We start from the raw sequence: 21,176 nt of genomic DNA, 5'->3' as shown, positions 1-21,176 counted from the left end.
TTCAGCCTCCTTTGAGGTTGACGGACAGGCCTTGTTCCCTCTTCTAGAAATATGCGGTGCTCACAAACTTGAGGGCTGATGCCCACTATATCCGCCAAACTCCACCCAATTGCTTTCATGTGTCTTCTTAGCACATTAAGCAGCTGCTCCTCCTGTTGGGAAGTGAGTTCCCATGCGATGATGACTGGGAGCTTCTGATTATCCTCAAGGTAAGCATACTTGAGGTGGGGTGAAAGGGGCTTTAGTTCTGTTTTCTGCTCCTGGCTAGGCACTTGATCATTTGGAGCTATTTGTGGTGGCACGACATCTTCAGTAGGTTCTGAGGGCATCCCACACTTGCACCTTGCTCCATGTGCATCTCTTCTACTTTTTCTTGATGAACTTCAGCCACGCTTGCATCAATAATATCACACTAGAAGATAGAGTGATCCTCCGGTGGGTACTTCATAGCTTCATTCAGATTGAAGCTCATTGTTCTGTCATTTATCTCAAAAGAGTAGGTCCCTGAGAAGGCATCTAGTTTGAACTTTGAAGTCTTCAGAAATGGCCTTCCAAGCAGGAGGGATGATGGTCTTCCTGAGTCATTAGGGGGCATCTCCAAAATGTAAAAATCAATAGGGAATGTTAGCCCCTTAATGCTCATTAGCACGTCCTCAACAATTCCAACCACCGAAATTATGCTTTTATCTGCCAAAACAAAACATGTTGCCGACCTTTTTAAGGGAGGGAGCCTCAAAGCATCATATACAGATAATGGCATAATACTCACACATGCACCTAAATCACACATGCAGTCAAAAATTTGGGTACCATCAATAGTGCAAGTAACCACGCATGGACCTGGATCCCCACATTTTTCTGGTATGGCACCCATTAAAGCAGAAATAGAGCTACCTAGAGGGATGTTTTTTAAATCATGTATTTTGTCCTTGTGCATGTATAAATCTTTTAGAAACTTAGCGTACTTAGTTACCTGGTGAATAGCATCAAAAAATGGAATGGTTAACTCAACCTTTTTAAAGATCTCCACCATCTTGGGATCTAGCTCCATCTGCTTTCTAGGCTTCCTAGCAAGGTGTGGAAATGGGAGAGGAATGGTGTCACCTGTAGTTTCTGCGTCCCTTGGTGTTCCATTCCTTGGTTGGACTACTTCTTCTTCAACCACGTCTTGTACCGCCTCCTCTTTTTCAACATCCTTCACCTCCATAGGACTTTCAACTGGAATGTCTTCTTTTGAGCTTGGCTCCTCATGACTTCTCTGTGGCAGTGTAGTTCCTGACCTCAAAGTAATGGCATTGATTCCTCCCTTGGGGTTGGGTAAAGGTTGAGACGGAAGTGCACTAGAGCTTTTAGGTTGACTGTTGGGGGTATTCATAGATCCAATCTGTAAAGCGAGAGCTTATACAGCAGAGGTCAGACCGTTCAAGGTAGAGCTAAGTGTATTCTCCATGGCCTTTTGTCTTTGCTCAATAGACTGAAGCAACTCGTCATTGGAAGAGGAAAGTGGGTAGGTGACATGAGGGCTTGCTGTTGGTTGTTCTGAGATCCCTGGGCTAGCCTTTAGTGAGGTGCTCGGTAAGGTTGGTTTTGGTTCTGCTGAGACCAGTTCTACTAATTGTTGTTGTTGTTCCACCTCTGATTTCCACCATTGTCTCTGCCTCCTTAGTTGTAATTGTCCCTCCATCCCTGGTTAGAGTTACCTCTCCATCCCTGGTTGGAGTTATCCCTCCATCCTTGGTTGGAGTTGTCTTGCCAACCTTGATTGTAGTTCCCACCTTGGTTATAATTACCGCCTTGTTGATAATATCCTTGATTCGGACGGTCATAGAAGTTATGGGTAGCTGCCAAGGTGTTGTCTTCTTATTGGAGTTGCGGACATTTATCAGTGTAATGAGTATAGCATGCGCATATTCCGCACACTCTCTGAGGGACTAGCTGTTGACACTGCTGTTGTGGAGGAGGCTGAGGTTGTTGTTGATTCAGCTGTATTTGCTTCAGTAAATTGGTCATCTCACACAGAGTCTGTGTGAGAGCAGTAGTCTCACTGCTAGAGAAAGCCTCCGTAATAGCCTTAGGATGGTTGTTCCTGTGCCTGTGATTCCGGGTAGACTCAGCTAGATCGGTGATCAGTTGTCATGCTTCGTCTGCCGTCTTGTACTTCTTCAAAGAACCATTACTCGCGCCATCAAATGTAGTCTTGTCCTGAGGCTTCATGCCTTGTGTGAAGTAGCTGATCAACACCAACTTGTCAATCATGTGGTGGGGACATGAGTCTAGGAGATTCCTGAAGCGTTCCCAATACTCATAAAGAGTCTCTATTTCACCTTGAATAATGCAGGAGATTTCTTTTCTCAGTCTATCAGTAACATCAGTAAGGAAGTATTTATCCAGGAATTCCCTTCTGAGCAGGTCCCAATTAGTAACAGTGGCTTCAGGTTGAGTGTAGTACCACTCCATCACCTTTCTCTCAAGGGAGAACGGAAAGGTGGATAGCAAAATAGTAGTTTCATCTGCACCATGACGCCTAACAGTTGAGCAGGCCGTCTAAAAATCCCTGAGGTGCTTGAAAGGCTCTTGAGTAGGTAGGCCATGAAACTTAAGCAGTAGATTGATTAGCGCAGTTTTCAGTTCAACATCTGCAGCCAGATTTTGCACTTGGTATGGTGGCAGTCTGAAGTCCGGGGCTCCTGCTTCGTGGAGAGTAATTTGTCTGGGTTCTGCCATGTTAACTGCGCGTAAATCAATAGAATTAGTAGAAGAGGAGCTTGTTTCTTCCTCAAATGACGCTTCAGATTTGCCCTCAGATAAGACTGGTGAATTGACAGTAACCACATCACCACCCTCAGAGGCTAACTGACGCCGAGCTCACCTTATACGTGAAATAGTTCTCTCAATTTCTGGGTCAAATGCGGCTACGCTCGGATCCGGTAACGAACGCATCATTCAATGAAAGAAACATAGAGCTTGGGGTAATAAAATAAAATAAAATATGCAAATATGTGAAATTAAAAATATTTACACTAATCAATAACTTAGCACACTATTGCAACTCCCCGGCAACGGCGCCAAAAATTGACGTGCGGAAAATTGTCGATTAAGAAATTACAATGAACTGACGTTGCGAGTATAGTTCTCAACCAACGAGATTCTGTGTATCAATTTAAAAAAGGGTCTGTCACAATTTAAGAATAAAATACTGGGAGTAGAAATCCCAAGTCGTCTCCCAACGAGTTGCTAAGAGAATGCTATTTATTAATTAAGGGGTTTTTGAGAGGTTTTAGAGTTGGAGAATAAAATTGAAGCAAGGAAAATGAATGAGAAATTTATTTAATTAGAATAAAAAGGTCTTGACCAGGGGAAGATTAATCGGAAGTTCTATCCTTGTTGGAATTTTTCAAGAGCAATGGTAAAAGGTTGCTGTTATTACTTAGTTAACCTTTAACGAATAAAGGAAAGTCAAGTACGTGAACTAACTTCTATTTGCAAGTCCTAATCCTCTCTTGGGAAGGATTAGCGTTAGTGACTAGAGAGCTAGCCAACAACTTCCAATTATGGATTAACTCTTGAGTTTCCCAACTCAAGGGTCTCCTATTAATCAACCCCCAAGTCAAGTTGGGATCTACTCTGTTAACATCAATGCCATTCTCATAAACATAAGAAAGGAATAGGAAGGAGACATGATAATTAAAATTAAACTGGGAATAATTAAACAAATAATAAATTTAATTGGAAAGGTATTCTTTGCATTAATAATTCATAAAAGCAATCCAATTGTAACTCTGAACACAAATTAAGGATATGAAAGAGTAAGGAAAAAGGAAAATAAACTATACTAGTGATAGATCTTCAACAGAGATAATAACTCTTCGCAATTATCCAATCCAAAATGTAGTACTAGAACTATGTGACTATGAAGAACCCTGAAGGAGGTAGTAGTCTTTCTCCTAGATTCAAAACTAAAACTAAAAAACTAAAACTAAGAATGTGTGAATGTCTATTGAGTCCCGCTGTCCCCTGGCTCTAGTCTGTGTTTCTGGGCAGAAAACTGGGTCAAAACTCGGCCCAAAATTGCCCCTAGCATTTTCTGCCTTTTCTACACATGGCGCATGTCACGCGTACACGTCAGTCACACGTACGCGTCGATGGTCTTCTTCACGTGTCACGCGTACGCGCCAGGTACGCGCACGCGTCGCTGTGCAAATCTCCAAACCATGCGCACGCGTCAGGTACGTGCACGCGTCGCTCCTCGCTGGTTATCTCCTTTAATTCTTGTGCTCCTTCCATTTATACAAGCTTCCTTTCCATCCTCTAAGCCATTCCTGCCCTATATATCCTGAAAACACTTAAAGCCCAGATCACGGCATCGAATGGAATAGAGGGGGAATTAAAAATTAATAATTTAGGGGCTTAGGAAGCAAGTTTTTAATCACAACATAGAATTAGGAAGGCAATTGTAAAAAATGCAATTCACATGAATAAGTGTAGGAAGAATCTGATAAAAACCACTCAATTCGACACAAGATAAACCATAAAATAGTGGTTTATCAGCCAGATGGGCGTTTAACGCCCACAAGGGCACAACTCTCAAGGCAACTCCTACCTCATAGGGCGCTAAACGCCCAGCGTCCCGTAAAAAAATTTTTAATTCTTCTTCTCCTTCTATCACTCTTATCTTCTTTTGAATTAATTGTGTTTCATTCATCCATGTGCTTTTTATATTCCTCCCCTTTTCAGTTTTTCTTTTCTTGGGGACCAGCAAACTTTTAAGTTTGGTATTGTAGAGCAAGCTCTCTATTTATATTATCATCAGTGGCACCAATGGGAGGTGAATCATCTTCATAGAGGAGTACAGCCTGAGGAGTAAGATGGCCACTATGACTGAGGTGGTTGAGTTTCATTATCTTCTACCTATTTTATTTTTTGTTTCTTAGTATTTTATCTTAATTTCTGTGTTTTGTTTGAAAGCCTTTGCATGATCAGTAGTGATACTTTATTATTTTTCTAATTTAGTTATTTACTTTGTTATTTTACATTTATTTTGAAAAAAATTGTCTCATATATTACTCACTGATGTTGAAAAATCAAAAGAGAAAGAAAAAATAGTAAAATGCATGAGGCTTGTGTTATATATTATGAGTTATTCTGATAACTTTGATGTGGCGATATCATCTATAATTCTAAATGTATGAGCTGAACAGTGCATATTTGATCTTGAAGTTGAGAATATTGATTCCTAATGTACGGGAACTTAGAAAAGTATTATGGATTCTCTAAAGTGAGTAAGAAATTGGTCCTTGAAGCAAAACAAACAGCAAAAAGAAAATAAAAATAAGAATCAAGGTCCAAAACTCTGAGTATCAATGGTTAGGAAGGTCTAAAATGATTAAAAGCTCAAATGAGTTGTCTTCCTAACTATATGCTTGTGGTGTGAATGTGTCAAGTAATCCTTGAGACAGAGCACTAAGAGTCGAGACCAAGTACAATTATAGAGTATACCAAAGGCTCTGAGTACCACTTTTTGGGAGAAATAAAAAGAAAAATTAGAACGCAAAAGAGTTCCCCAGTTAAGTGCTTGTGGTGTTGTTGTATCAAGTTAAGCTTGATAACAAAACACTTAGAGTCACGACTAGGCTCAAGGTGCAAAGCACCAAAGAAGGAAAAGAAAAAGCTGTGTTCAAGGATCAATCAGAGCTTAAGTAGGAAGAGAGTCCATAATATCATCCGAGTTCTAGTTCTGAAGGATAACAACATCTCTGAGATTCAAAGGATATTGAGATACCAAACCTGTTTAGAATTATAGTATCATTAGTCCCACTCAGTAATTGGACATTAGATTAAATGAACAATCAAGTTGTAGGCATTTCCTCTTCTCCGTTCTATATTGTTTTAGTTGCTTAGGGACAAGCAACATTTCAAGTTTGGTGTTGTTATACGTGAACATCTTATACCCTCTTCCTGCCTATTTTCTAGTTAAATTTAGTTAAAATTTAGTAAGTTTAATTATATTTTAGTGTTAAAATCCTCTTTGGATGCTACTTTGAGTTGTTTTGGTGTTTTTATTATTTCAGGTGAAATTCGGGCCAATTTGGCAGAGTTTAATGCAAAAGAAAAAAGAAGAAGAAAGTAGATGCTGTCAACCCTGACCTCCTTACACTCCAACGAGTATAACATGAGCTACAGAGGTCCCATTGATGCGAATACAACGACCTTGAAAAGCCAACTTCTAGAGCTTTCTAACGATATATAATAGTCCATACTTTTCTTCTAGAATCACTGCCATGAAGGGCGCTAAATGCTGAGCCTGGCATTTAGCGCACAGGAAGACAGATCCAGCGCCCAAGCCACTGCCAGTTCTGGCGCTGAACGCCAGAAGTGCGGGCCAACCTCACCCAAGGGAGCATTTTTAGTGGAATTTAGATTTTAATTTTTATCTTTTATCTTATTTTAGTTATTTTTATTTACAATCAAAATGTTTTAGATTTAGAATTTAATATTTTATTTTAGTTTCAAATCAAATTAGGTTTTATAAAAGGAAAAAGATTCAACCCTTAGGATCACTTCTCCCAGAGGTAGATCCTCTCTCTTCTGCATTTTCAGAACCCTTGTTTTCTCTGTATGTCATGAGCCACTAAACCTCCTTGGTTAAGGTTAGGAGCTATGTTTATTTCTATGGATTAAGACTATTACTTTTCTATTTTAATTAATATACTGATTCAGTTTCAAGGATTACTTTCGGTCTTAATTTCATGAATTTGGGTGGAACGAAAGTATGACCCTTATTCTAGATGCGTTCTTGTGACCCTCGGGAGAGGTCTCTCACCTGAACACAGCTTGAAAGTAAATTCCTCCAAAATTGCTATTTACTTGAACTAATCTGGATATGTGACATATAATCCGTTTAGCCTTGAGTAATTAAGGTTTTTTGTGGCCATAAACTAGATTTAAACTTAACCCTCTAATCGGAATCAAGTGACTAAGAGGTTGGAAGTTGATGAAGGTTAGAGGAGACTAAATCACTAAGAGATTAGGGTTTAGTCAATTACAGTTTGTCATGAAATGAATCTTGCATGATTAGAATAGTTGATAAGAAACCTTAATCCGTAAAAGTAAAATCTCCAATACCTTAATTGTTTCTCTCATTGATTTTTGCACCAAACTCATTATTTGCTTCCTTTACTCTTGATTTATTGTTTAATGATTTTGAAAACTACCAAGCAATCTTTTCTAGTTGCCTGACTAAGCCACTCATTCGACCATTGTTGCTCAATCCATCAATTTCCTTGGGATCGACCCTCACTCACCTGAGGTGTTACTTGGACGACCCGGTTTACTTGCCAGTTCAGTTGTGGATATTCTCAAATTCTGCATCATCATGCAAGTAGTGATCATTACTAAAGCATGATGATTAGGTGTCAAAAGGTGTGTGTGTGTGTGTGTGTGTGTGTGTGCGCGTGCGTGCGTACGTGCATGCATGCGTGCGCTTTAAGCCACATTTTTTTACTTCTTTCTTTTCCTTTTTTAATGATTCATATATGTAATTATGAATGATTATGATTAATGTGATAGGAAATGGGATCCACGGTCATATATATATATATATATATATATATATAGGATTAAATATATATGAGTTACTAATATAAATTATATTAGTAACATAATGTTTATAAGATAAAAAGATATACAATGAAACATTAGCAAAGGTAAGTTCATCGAAGAGTACCCGATATTAACTCATACCGGCAGATATCGAGCTCGATAGTAATATTTTTAACTAAACTCTATTTTTAAATTAAAAATGTCAATTATTCAAATTAATATATATATATATATATATATATTACATTACTTATAAATTACTAAAATTATAGTTTCAATTACATAAAATATTTCATCATAACAAAAATATATACAAAATCTAAATTTAATTGAACTCAAATAGTTATAAAATTAATTTAATTAGTTTTAATAAAATAATTTCTAAAAATAAGAAACTCCAATTAATAAAATAAATTATAACTCATTTATATTTACATTTTTCAAAAATGGGGATTGTTACATCTGTCGCAAGATTTGACCGGACACTTTAACTTCCCAAGTTCCCCATGGGCATGCATATATATGTGAATTTGAGCCTGGGTTGTCTCACCCATGGATAAATTGAGCTTGAAATTTTTTCCATGGATATTATTGAGCTTAGGGATACGCACACAAAGGGACTATCCAATGGTTAGCTACCAGGACATGTCGGGTTGGCTGTATAACTGACAGATTAGACTCATCAGCCATAGAATAGGCATGCATTATATGCATTTGCATATTTTTCTTGAGTGTGCATTATTTTGGTTTGGATAAATGATTAACCGTGTTTATCTGCTACTTGCTCTACTTGTTGTATCTATGTTCTATCTATGATTTATTTCTTTTGTTTGATTTGTATGTGAATGTTTATCTGAGAGACTCTCTTTAGTGGAGGCGTGATGAAGGTGGTTTCTGATATGTTGAAATGGAGATTGAGGCAGGATGGACTTGGTGTTGTTTTATTATCTTAATTTAGGAATTAGTTGGATAGGAGAGAGCGATGTAAGTTGGGTAGAAAGCCCTTAAGCACGTCTTGATCCTTTTTCATTTCTTTAAACTATTTACCTTATTAATTTGTAAACTAAAGGAGTTTCTTTATTACTTTTCAAAATAGGTTTTTCCATAAAGCCTTTCCAAAAAGTTATTTCCAGGATAAACTGTTTTTATAATGAAATTAATTCTATTTGTAAAAATTTCTTTGCTTTAATGATATTCCCTTTTTCTGCTGAGAACCTACGAGAATGATGTTCTTACTCCCCTACAGTTTCTTTTTCAGTGATAGGTTCGGAAGATTTGCCGCGAAGCCGCCACCGAACTATAGAGCCTTATATACATATATGTATTTTTAATTTCTGTATTTTGTCTAATCTTAGATTCTGTTTTTTCTTGTCATTTATTGTTTTGATTTTTAGAGGGGTAAGACTTGTATTTGAGAAGTTCTAAATAAGTTTATGTATTTACTGTTATATGGATATAATTATGTGATTAAGTGAATTAAAATAAAGACTTTCTAATTTCTTAATTAAGGATTCGATTTATATTCGTGAAGACTTAATATTAAATAATTATAATATGAAATTAACGGATTAGAGATAAGTAACACCTGAACTTTTAGTACGATCATCAGATGTTAAAAATAAGGGTGTTACACTAACCCAGGTAGTCAAATCCAGGCAGCAATAGTGTCAATGGAGGCTTCAGAAAGGTTGAATTCTAGTTTCCAAAACCTGATCATCAAGTAGGTATCAAGTATTTTCCAAGGCCCTTCAGTGAGTGCAAAGTCGAAGTCCTCTGAGCTAAAAAACTTGACCAAGAAAAGTTGTTTCCCAGTTCTATCATATCAATGCTCCCCTTTTTTCCCCACATAACTTCCAGGCACCGTTTAAGGGCTAACAGGGAGATCTTTTGCCCTAGCAGCTTGACAATGAGGGTGTCCTACCACTCCTTGAGCTCCATTTTCACTCCTTCTCGTATGACTAAATTCTATATTCCATTCGACAGCTTTTTTACTGTTATTTATGTGTCTTCATCACCATTCTCTTCTATGTCTGTGTCTTCACCATTGATAAATCCCATTTTTATGGTTTATCTTGTATGGAATTTAGCGGTTTTATCAATATTCTTTCACACTTATTCATATAAAATGCATGGTTTTGTGTCTCCTTTCTAACTTTGCTTAATGGTTGAAAACATGCTTCTTTGACCTCAATTATGCCACATTTTAATCCTCCTCTATTACCATTCGATGTCGTGACTTGTTTGTTGAGTGATTTCAAAGCTTACAGGGCAGGAAGGGCCTAGAAGAGAGGAAGGAAGCATGCATAAGTGGAAGGAGCATGAAAATTGGCGCTTTGGAGCACTAACACTGACGCACACGCGTGGCTCACGCGCACGCATGGATGCGTGTTGCTGGATTGGCGCGCAAGCAATTGTCGCGTTCACGTGGCTGGGCAAAATCTCCATCGACGCGTACGCATGCCTTGCGCCTACGCGTGGATCGTAAAATGCAGAGGTCACGCATACACGTGACGCTCGGCACATGACATTTGAAGTGAATTCGTGGCTGGCAATTTCACGTGACCTTCAGGTCCAAACCTGAAGCAATTTTGGTGCCAAAAGACTTAAGAGGACAAGGGATTGGGGGGAATACAAAATCATTCACACTATTACACACTTTTAGTTAGTTTTGGAAGTTAGGTTCTAGAAAGAGAAACTCTATCTTCTCTCTAGGTTTTGGCTTTCTCAATTTGGAATTCTCTTGGATCCATTGGTTAGATCTATTGTCAATTCAATTTTACATTGCTTCAATTTGTAGATCTAATTCTTCTACTCTCAATTTAGTGTTCTTGTTGCTCAAGTTACTTTGGATCTTAGATTTGGATCTTGTCACTTTGATTTCTATTAATGCATTGAGGAATTTCATGTTCATTGTTGTTAATTGTTTGATTGTTGTTAATTGCTTGTGGTAGATAACCTTGATTTGGATTTTCTTCTCAATTTCATAATGTCTTCCAATTTTGCTCACTAAGTGTTTGAAGAAATGTTCACTATAGCTATGGAGTAGATTTCTCATTCTTGGCTTGGGGGTTAGGTAATTGGAGACACTTGAATTGTCAATATCTTTTGTTGGTTCATAATTGGAAATTGCTTATTGATTTGCATGCCAATAAAGCTAGGCTTTCCCTTGGAATCTTGTGGATCCAAATTGATTATCTTCACTTGACTTGCCTTCATAGTTAGAGGTTGACTAAGTGGAGCAATAACCAATTCTTATCACAATTGATGGAGATCATGATGATAGGACTTCCAATTCTCACCCCTAGCCAAGGCTTTTACATTGATTGATTGCTATTCATATTTATTAGTTTGATCTCTTGGTTTCTCATTCCAATTCTTAATTGCTTGTTGTTTAAACTCATGTCCATTTACTTTCCTTGTATTCAATTCCAAAACACCAAGAGAACTCCTAACCAATCATGTGCACCTTAGAGCAACTCCTAGGGAGAACGACTCGGGACTCTACTCCCGGTTATTGATTTTGAATTGTGGTGACACATTTTCTAAGTTTGATGTGGGATTGCTTGTTGGTTTAGACTATACTCACAACGGAATTTTATTGGTAAATTCTATACCGGCAAAAAATCTCTCATCAACTATCATTAGTTTTTTGTTCCTGCTCTCTTTGTGTGTGCCCTCGTCTAGTGCTCTTCCCTATTCGGACAGTATCTGCAAAAGAGTTAGGCTTTGAGGCTCCAACTTCAACCAACCTCTCCACTTCCAACTAGGACGATTCTGTACCTTTTTCATTGCTATTCCCCCTATCTCCTCTTCAACCATCCAATCCTCCATTCTTGGTACAAGGGCAGTGTCTCCTGTGAACTCCTTTTCTCCTTCCTCAGTTGATTTCTTTACTTTTTTTTACCTTTTCATGGGTCCCCCTCCACATTCTGTTTGTCTCTTGGGGTGTGAGCTCTAAAGGCTCCTCCTCTCATGAAGCCTCCTCTCATTGAGGTCAAGAGAAGCTTGTGGTCAGGTGTGTAAGGTTCAGAGAGAAAGAGACATAAACAAAAAGCTACTATTCCCGAGACAATGAAGCAACATTTTGAGAGCTAGACTAAAGTGAATGTAAGAAAGGAAGAGTGCACGAGATGGTTAATTACTTTTTTTGTTATTATCTAAAATATATGGATAAAAAAAATAAAGTAAAGGACAAATAGGTCCCTGACCTTTTTTTCTGTGGATATTTTCGTCCCTAACCATTGAAAAATACTTTTAAGTCCCTGACGTCCTTAAAAGTTGGACGGATTAGTCCCTCCGTCCAAATGCCTCTGTCAGACCCAACGGAAAAATCTGACGTGGCTCCCGTAATGCTTGTCACGTGTACGTGTGGGTCACGCGTACGCATCGCATGACAGACTTCCCTCTCACGCGTACGCGTGTGTCACACGTACACGTCGCCATAAATTCAACAAATCCTCATTTCTTTATGAATTCTCCACTTTGCATGCTTTTTTTTCCATTTCTTTCAAGCCATTCTTGCCTTCAAAACTTTAAATCACTCAAACAAATGTATCAAGGCATCAAATGAGAGAAAAGTAAGAATGATACAGCCTCTACATGATTAAAGAAGTTACAATGATGAAACTGCTCACAAAGTTAAAAGTCACTATTAGTAACATTTTTCGTCGGCTTTTTTTTCTTTTTCTTTTTTATTTTTTGCATCATCATAGCCTTGCATTGCGAGTTTTGACATCAAAATGTTAATTTAGTATTTTTTTACATCGTACTCTTATTCTAGTACTCTCAATAATCTTATTCATAATATTATTTTGGAATCCAACGTTTATGATTATATTATTACCTATGATTAATTTTTTATTTAATTTGTCTTTTTTAATGAGATCATAATTTATATTATAAAAAATTACACTAAAATATAGTACACAAGAATTACAATTATAAAAGAAAGTACTAAAAATAATAAAAATTAAATGTTTATCTTGATAGTGATGGAAATAAATCTAAAAGTTTTTTATGATATTTTTATCAGGGGTGCTACACATCCATATAACCATATAACCAAGTTGGCCTAAGCCCAAACAGAATCAGACGCATTAAATAGAGAGTGAAAAACAAGCACCAGCACAAAAGAAACCCCTCCTTTTTCATTCGTGCTTCATTATGAAAAAATGTTACATCTTCAATATGAAACCAATACACTAAAACACTCATTCACTTCGAATCTCTCTGAACATCACTAAAACTTCAATCACGTTCTCTGTGGAAACGACTACTGCAAAGGAATCGGAAGAAGATTTTGCAAGCAACAATCAGAAACAAACGAAAACTGCAACAAAGACTACCAAAGGTATGAGAAAACTACTGTTCATTTAAAATCTTGCAATGTCGCATTTCGCTTACTTGCATTTTAGTTTTACTAGTTTGATTTGCTTCGTTTAATAGATTGAACTATTGTGAATGATTTTTACAGTATAACTAGGACTTGGAATGAAATTTTTTGTTATTTTCGTTCAATTCAGTGGATACTGTAACTAGGGCTTTAAGATATACATACTTGTTCTTATTGGTGTAAATAGTTTAACTAGAGCTTTGTTACTATCTTCAATACTTCTTTTGCATGGAAGAATACTATTCTTGTTGATTGAAAGTTGATCATCACTTATTAACCACATGAACATTTTTTGGTTCGGTGGCCTTTGTGATTTTGGTTCTGTTCATGAACGTTTTTTAGTTCGGTGGTCTTTGTAATTTTAGTTCTGTGCATGAAAGATTTTCAGTTCGGTAGAATTCTAATTAACTTGATTAAGATATACATGCTTGTCCTTGTTGATGTATTGAATAATTTTTGTTTAGGACAATTGAAATTAAAGACAACTCTTTCACTTCGATAAGCCATACTATTGTAAAATTATCTCATTATATTGGATAGATTTCAGCATGAATGGTAGTTGAACTTGATATATAAAGAAAGATATCAAGTTTCAGTAAGAGTTTTTAAAGAAGCCAATTTGCAAATGTCATTTTGAAAGAACACCTAATTCATGAAATTTGAACAACTTTTCATTTGGAAGATATTGATTTGATTAAGATATACATGCTTGTTCTTATTTGTGTGGATAGTTTAACTAGATCTTTGAAAATGATTGTTACTATCTTCAATACTTCTTTTCCATAGAGGAATAGTATTCTTGTTGGTTGAAAGTTGATGATCATTTATTAACCACCTGAACTTCTTTCGGTTCAGTGGCCTTTATGATTTTGGTTCTGTGCATGAACGATTTTCAGTTCGGTGGGTTGTGGCATTTTAAATGACTTGATTAAGATATACATGCCTGTGCTTGTTGATGTATTCAATGAAGTATTGACCAAAATTCTTCATTACAGAAAAACACAACAAGAAAATGGCAACAATGAAAGAGAAGGCACATTATAATGTAAGTAAATTAAATATATTTATCCACTTTCATTCGAATAATATCTATTTTGTATTATAAATATATCCTCACATTTTATTTCAAAACTTGCATAAAACTCATTATTGCATATGCCAAACAAAGGCAATATCAACAGTGTATAGGAAAATGAGTCAAGAAAAGAAAGATATTGTGGAAGAAATGGGATTTGGTGCCTTGGCACATGTCCCAGAAATGAATGTCTCTAATATACTGTTGAAAGAATTGCTTGATTGGTTTTATGAAGAGAAAGGATGCCTGAAAACTCTCCAGGGGAAAATATACATAACTCCTTGGTTTTAGCAGCTGTCGTCGGCATAACCAACGGAGGTAATACATTTTCCATTTACTATTTATTTTCAGTTCATTGGTGTCCAGAAAATTAAATTGACCGTTTTTGACTTATTTTTGTTATTAAAATATTGTAGGAAATCGTTTTCCTGAAAAGGTTGATTATAACAACCTGAATCCAGCAGACAAGGAATGTGCTGGATATGAGTGTAGAAGGGGAGGAAAACCGAAAAAAATTCAAGAGGACTTTTGTTGTCTTCATACAAAAGTGCTTCTTGCTCCCCAGAACGGTAAGTGTGGCCTCCCCAATCCATAAGCCACCAATCTTTCATGTGGACAACATTCGGGATTGGGATTGGCAAAATCATGTGCTCAACTTCTTGATGAAAGGAGTTGAAAATAAGAGAAAGGGGAAGAAAGAGTCTGTTGATGGCTGTGTTTTTTTATTAATATTGATTTACTTCCATGAAACCAAGTTCCCCTGGACGTTTGCACCTGATGCTCCCCCTGCACCGTGGGTGGCCCATTAGTCAAGGCAAATGATGGTTGAATGGATTTCATCCAAAGCAACAGAACCATTGGTAAATACTCTACTAAAATTTTCCCAAAAATTTGCTTTCAAATCTTTTTAAAATACTCTGCTAACTAAATAAACTTCTGTTTTAGGTTATAATTAATTTATTTGTCCTACTTGCAATTGTTAGTTTGTTCATTTGAATGTTTCTACATTATGAAACATTTTTATTGATGATTAAATAGTTGTCATGTACTATTCACCATATGAACATTTTTTGGTTCGGTAGGATTGTTTCATTTGGTTCACCGGATTATTAATTTGTTTCATTGATGATTAAATAATTGAATCCTTGTTTCTGTTATAGGGACTTCTCTACAGAAAGGAAAAAAAGAAAGAAAAAACAAAAATAAGTAACTTGGACAAGAAAAAGAAAAGAAAAATGTCGAGATGCATCCTTCTTCCGAATCTGAATCCGAAGGGCAGTAAGTTTAATTTTCATATTGATTTCATTTAACTTGTATTTGTTTAAATATGTTCTTATGCACTTGTTCTTATGTATTGCAGAGAAGAAGAAATAAAAAAAACCAGAACAAAAAAAGAAAACAACCACCGAAGGTGGTTAAAAAACAAATAAAAAAAACAAAGCATGTGCCGATAGATTCAGAGAGCACAAGTGAATCTAAAAGTGAGTAAGTATTGCATAATGATTTATTTTCGGTTTAGTGGGCTTCTAATTTTTGTTTTAGCACTTTTATTTAGTTCGGTTCGATGGTGTCTGTCAGTTTGGTTGACTTCATTGTTAGTGTCTTGTCTCCGGTATAAATTCGATGTGTTTATCTGTTTTCCAGAGAAAATAAAATTGAGGAAACACTAGTAATAAAAAGAAAACAACCAGAAAGGGTGGCAAAAATACCATCCCAACCTAACAAGGAGTAAGTTTCTTTATTCATATTTTCTTTTATTGATACTTACGTTCTAGATTCCTTCATACTTATTTTGTGAACTTTTAGAACTGAACAAGCAAAAGACAATGTTGTGGAAAGAACAAAACGAGCATTGGAAATGATAAGAGAAAAAAGATAAAAAAAAAAAAAAGGAAATAATGGAGCTCAGCCAGCAAACATTGCTCCGGATCAGTTTGAGTCTCCAAAGGCACAAAATGAGTTCTCTCAGACGTAAGATTCAGTTTATTATTCCTGAATTCTTTTTCTTTCTTTGCTTACTTTTGCTACAATCTTTTCTAATTCCTCTAGATTCAATTACTAATATTTATTGATCTTTCTTAGAGTGTCGACTGTAAATCTGGATAGCGAGTAAAACTTATAGACTCAAGGAAGCTCTACACCTTCTGTAAATGCCGTGAGCAATACCAGGTAAATTGCTTCACTGCATATTGTACTTTCTGTTCGGTGATTTCCAAAAGTGAATTTAATGTGTTTCTAGACCTCTGCTTTTAATCATGGTTTCTAATTTTAAGTTGTTATCTTTTTTTTTTAGGAAAACAACCCCGGAAAGCACTGTAAAATATTTTAGAAAAAAAGAAAATCTTCCCAAGAAAGACTTTTAAAACTCCTCCAGTGTAAGTTAAAAATATTTATGTTACTCTTTTAGATTTAGGCAATAATTTTTGTTTAATTAATAACAAGGAAAATGTGTTTAAATGTCACTAGAGCTGCACCTGATTCTGAGCTACAGATTGTTGAGTTTCGACAACAAACTCCTTCTCAACCTTTGGAAGTGTGAGTTATACAATTTGCAAATTCCTATTTTTCAAAACAAATTCTAGTTATTCAACATTAACTTTATCCTTGTTTACATTCCTTAGACATCCTCTTGCATTGCCTCTTCCAAGTTCTGTTCAGGAAGAGTTGATCAGAGATGACTTCATCTATGTCCCTCCACAAAATGAAACACAACAAACTTCTAATAATGAGTAAGTTAATAAATAGTTATTCACCACATGAATATTGTTCAAGGTTTACTGCTTCTACATTGTTTAATTATGGTTCAGTTGAAAGCAGAAATCAATTGAATGTGTTCTTATCTTTGGACTCTATTCTGTTTATTACAGCTGCCCTCCAGAACCTAAAAAGTAGGGTGTTACAGTGTCTCTTACGAGTTCTGTAATTGAAGAATTATTCAAAAATGACTATGTGTATGAAGTTTCTAATGAAAAGTAAGTTTCACACAAAAATTATTTTTATTAAATTTAATTGTATAGGATAATAATTCTGGGTTGTTATTGAATTATTTTCTGTTTAATGCAACAGCCCTGCTAAAGAACAACAGCAACAATCCAAAGAACCTCTGGTGGCAGAGCAATCAGAACAAGAAGCACATGTTAATGTGTAAGCATAAAATTCTTTAATATCACTTTTGTTTAATATAATTTAGGTTCACTATAAGTTTGAATTTTGGTTCACTATGAGTTTGAATTTCGGTTCGCTATAATGATTGATGTCATTTTTGTTAAATATCATTGTTAAATATCATAATAGTTTGGGATAATTATTGAAATATTTACTGTTTAATGCAGCAGACCTCTGGAACAGCAACAACAGTCGTGCGAAGAACCAACAGCACAGCAATCCGAACAAGCACCTGTTGATGTGTAAGTTTTACTGCTTATATAAATACCGATAATGTTTAATGCTTATACATCGTTTAATTATGGTTCAGTTGAAACCAGAAATTAATTCAATGTGTTGTTGTCTTTGGACTCTCTTTTGTTTCTTATAGCTGCCCTCCAGAACCCAAAAAGCAGGATGTTATGGTCTCTCTAACGAGTTCTGTTATTGAAGAATTTTTCAAAGATGACGATGTCTATGATGTTTCTGATGAAGAACAAAAGCAACAATCCCAAGAACCTCCGGTGGCTAGGCAATCAGAACAAGAAACTCTAATCTTGTCATCATTTGATAGGTATGTGACTTGCTTTTCTTTAATATCATTTTTGTTTAATATCATTTCGGTTCAATGTAGGTTTGAATTTAGGTTCACTATTTGTTTGGATTTTGGTTCACTATAGTGATTAAATATCATTTTTGTTTAATATGTTTGTTAAATATCTATCATCTTGCAGTGCTGCTCAACCTAGGGAAAGGGAATATAAAAGGCCTTCCTTTAGCCTTGGGATAAGTCCACCAGCATCTCAACCAAGTCAGCCCTCTCAACCGACTGTTTCACAGCTTGAAATCTTGGAAGAGGCGGTGGTAGATGCTGGAGTGACAATAGCGTTAAAGTTTGTTGAAGCAACATCTTCAGAACCAACCTTACCAGCTTCTAAAGTTTACAAAACCCTAGAGAAAAAGACAAAAATCACGAATGAGTTGATTGAGAAGTGTTATCATTGGATGACACATGTGAAACAGACAAAAGATAGTACCAATGAATATGAACGAGTATTTGTCTTGAAACATGAGCCACTCTACGAGGGATTAAGAAAGTATTTCATGTCTCTAATGCCAGAACAACAAGTGCATGCCACGGTAAATCCTTTGCCAATTGCGTTAACGTTAACGATTTTTTTAAACACTCTTTTATATTATATCTCATAAATTTTCATTTTAACACCCTAATTAGCCTAAGCTTTACCTCGCGTCGTAAAGCAAAGGTTAATCAAGGGTTACGACAGTTCTAAAGCTAATACATATGATATATATAGAAGAAATAATATAATCTAGAAGCCTGATGAAGGATATAGCACAAAAACAGGATTTAAAAGCGCAAAACGAACTAACGAAGCGTCTAACTTAAAGCACAAGAAACAGATGTGATATAAACAAAGATAATAGTATAATAGTGTAATATCAATGGAAACCCCCGAGATATAGTGCTCGGATCACTATCCAAGGTTTTGCGCCTGTACGCTCTAGAGATTTGAAGGGATGCGAGCGGGATACTCTTGCCACCGACCTCACATCTCAACGCAAGCGGGACGAACCACCGCCCTTACACCGCTGCCGCTACCTCGACAGGCGGGTTCCAACCGCCGTCCCTGCCTAGCGCATAGCGTCTCATAATCTCAATATACAAATAATACATCAGTCGTTTTCAGAAAACATTTTCAATATATCATGGATCCATCATCTCATTCCGAGTCCTCGACTTATTTCAACCACTGTCAATTCAACATTTCCATTCCTCTTTCTCACTCCATCGAGCCCATCCTCAGTGCACCAAAAACTAAACCTCTGTTCGCTAATTTTTCATAATAATCATCAACTAAAACCATTAGCCTATTTCCCATATTCCCATACTCAAATTAAGCCCAAAAGCTTTAAAATGGTGTTATAGAAGCTTACAACCTTGTTGGGAAGGTGAAATAGTTGAAAACAAGTTAAAATTTGAGAATCAGGGCGTGTGCGTACGCACAGGGGTGTGTGTCCGCACGCCCAGGAAGATTTTGAAAGTGTGCATATGCACAGGGGTGTGCGTACACACAGGTACTAAAATTTGTAAAGTTTGTTCACTCGCACAGGGTGTGCTAGCGCCCCTAACAGATGACCCTTCCCGACTTGTGCGCACAGGGTTGTGCGTACGCACAGGTCGTAATTCCTCATTGATGTGCACGCGCAGAAGCTGTGCTAACGCTGCAAGCAGAGAGCCTTTTCCTGCCTATGCGTACGCATAGGTCTGTGCGTCTGCACAGAAAAAGATTTTCACAGGGTTGTGCATGCGCACAAGGCTGTGCGTTCGCACATATCAGAAATCTTGAAATTCTGCAACTTTGCATAATTTCATATTTTCAATACCAACTTTGAATGATCATAACTTCCTCTACAAAATTTCAAATTTTACAAGCTTTATATCAAATTAAAGGGTTTTCAATAAGCTTTAATTCAAACAATTTCCAATCAATTTTGAAAACTGAGGCAAAAGTTATGATCGAACAAAGTTCACCAAAATTCCCTTTTTACCCAAATTCACATATACTCAAATTTACCAATTTCTTAAGCCACATCCAACTAGATCAATACCAAACCTCCATTTATAACACATATTACCTCCTAGGGTTACCAATCACCATTCTAAACCATCAAACCTCAAATATATGACTCTAAAATCAATCCTCTACCAATACATTCACCAAACATTACCTCATCTCTATCAATTCACATAATCAACCTTATTCATGCTTTAAATCCATATCAAACAATATACAATCATTAAAAATCATCAAGTATCATATCTCAACATCATTAATGCTTAACATAGCAATATCATCTCAACATACAACATCAACCAACCATCATCAACAACCACATAAATCCAAACCTATCCTATGGGTCACTAGCCTCAGTATCCATGAAATTATATACTATATAGAGAAAACCGAAACCATACTTTGGCCGATTCCCAATATGTCCTTAACTCCAAATGGAGCACAAGCAAGCTTTCAACTACAAGCAAGCCTCCAAAGAACTCCAACAAGCACCAACAAGCTCCAAAAGCTCCCAAACTCACAACAAACAAGCTATATACACACCAAACATCACTAATCAAACAAGGGCTCAACATGAACATAACTTCACAAGGGTTTTCAAGAACTCTTACCTTGTCCAATAGTTTGGAAGCCAAAACCACCAACAATCAAGTGCTATAGTGTACCTAAAACACCCAAGACACAAGATTTCACTCAAAAACAAACCCTAAAACTTGAAATGCACAAGGGCACAAAAATTGGGCAGGGAAACTCGAGAGACTTACCACAAAGCTTAGATAGAAATGACGGACTCGGCAAGAGCTTCGCTAGCCGCTGACAACACGCAGATCGGAGCATCGTAGCTCAAGATATGATGAAAAGAGTGAGGAGATGAATAGTGCTCTTCTCTCTTCTCCTCTCCTTCTTGCAGCTGGTGTGTGTGTGTTTGAGTGTGTTATGGGTGTTTGGGTTCATTAATGAACCCATATATATGTTGGGCTTGGGCCCGGTCCAACCCGTTAGCGTTTTTAGCCCATTCGGCCCAACTTTGGGCCAAACCTTTAACACTAACGCCTGGTTTTCCATTTCTAATATTTTTCTAAGGATTTCGGCTATTTTCACTGTTTCTCGCGCAGCACCGAGCAAACTTGAACCGGTTCAACCGGTTCGACTGTCGATTCGCAGTTTTTCGCAGAAAATACATTTTCTGACCCAAAAGGACCTATTGATTCCAAAAATCACATTTAAATCCCCAAATTCTCATCCTAAATTTCCGGAACAGGCATTTAAATGATTTTATTCGTGTTTTACATTCATCTTGTAGGTGGTTAGTATACACAGCTTGATTCTCAATGAAAGAAAAGTTAAGCGGTATCAAGAACAAATATAC

This window comes from Arachis ipaensis, chromosome B7 (assembly GCF_059453495.1).
Source record: "Arachis ipaensis isolate K30076 ecotype BB chromosome B7, ASM5945349v1, whole genome shotgun sequence".
NCBI lineage: Eukaryota > Viridiplantae > Streptophyta > Magnoliopsida > Fabales > Fabaceae > Arachis > Arachis ipaensis.
This window is presented reverse-complemented; position numbering follows the sequence as displayed.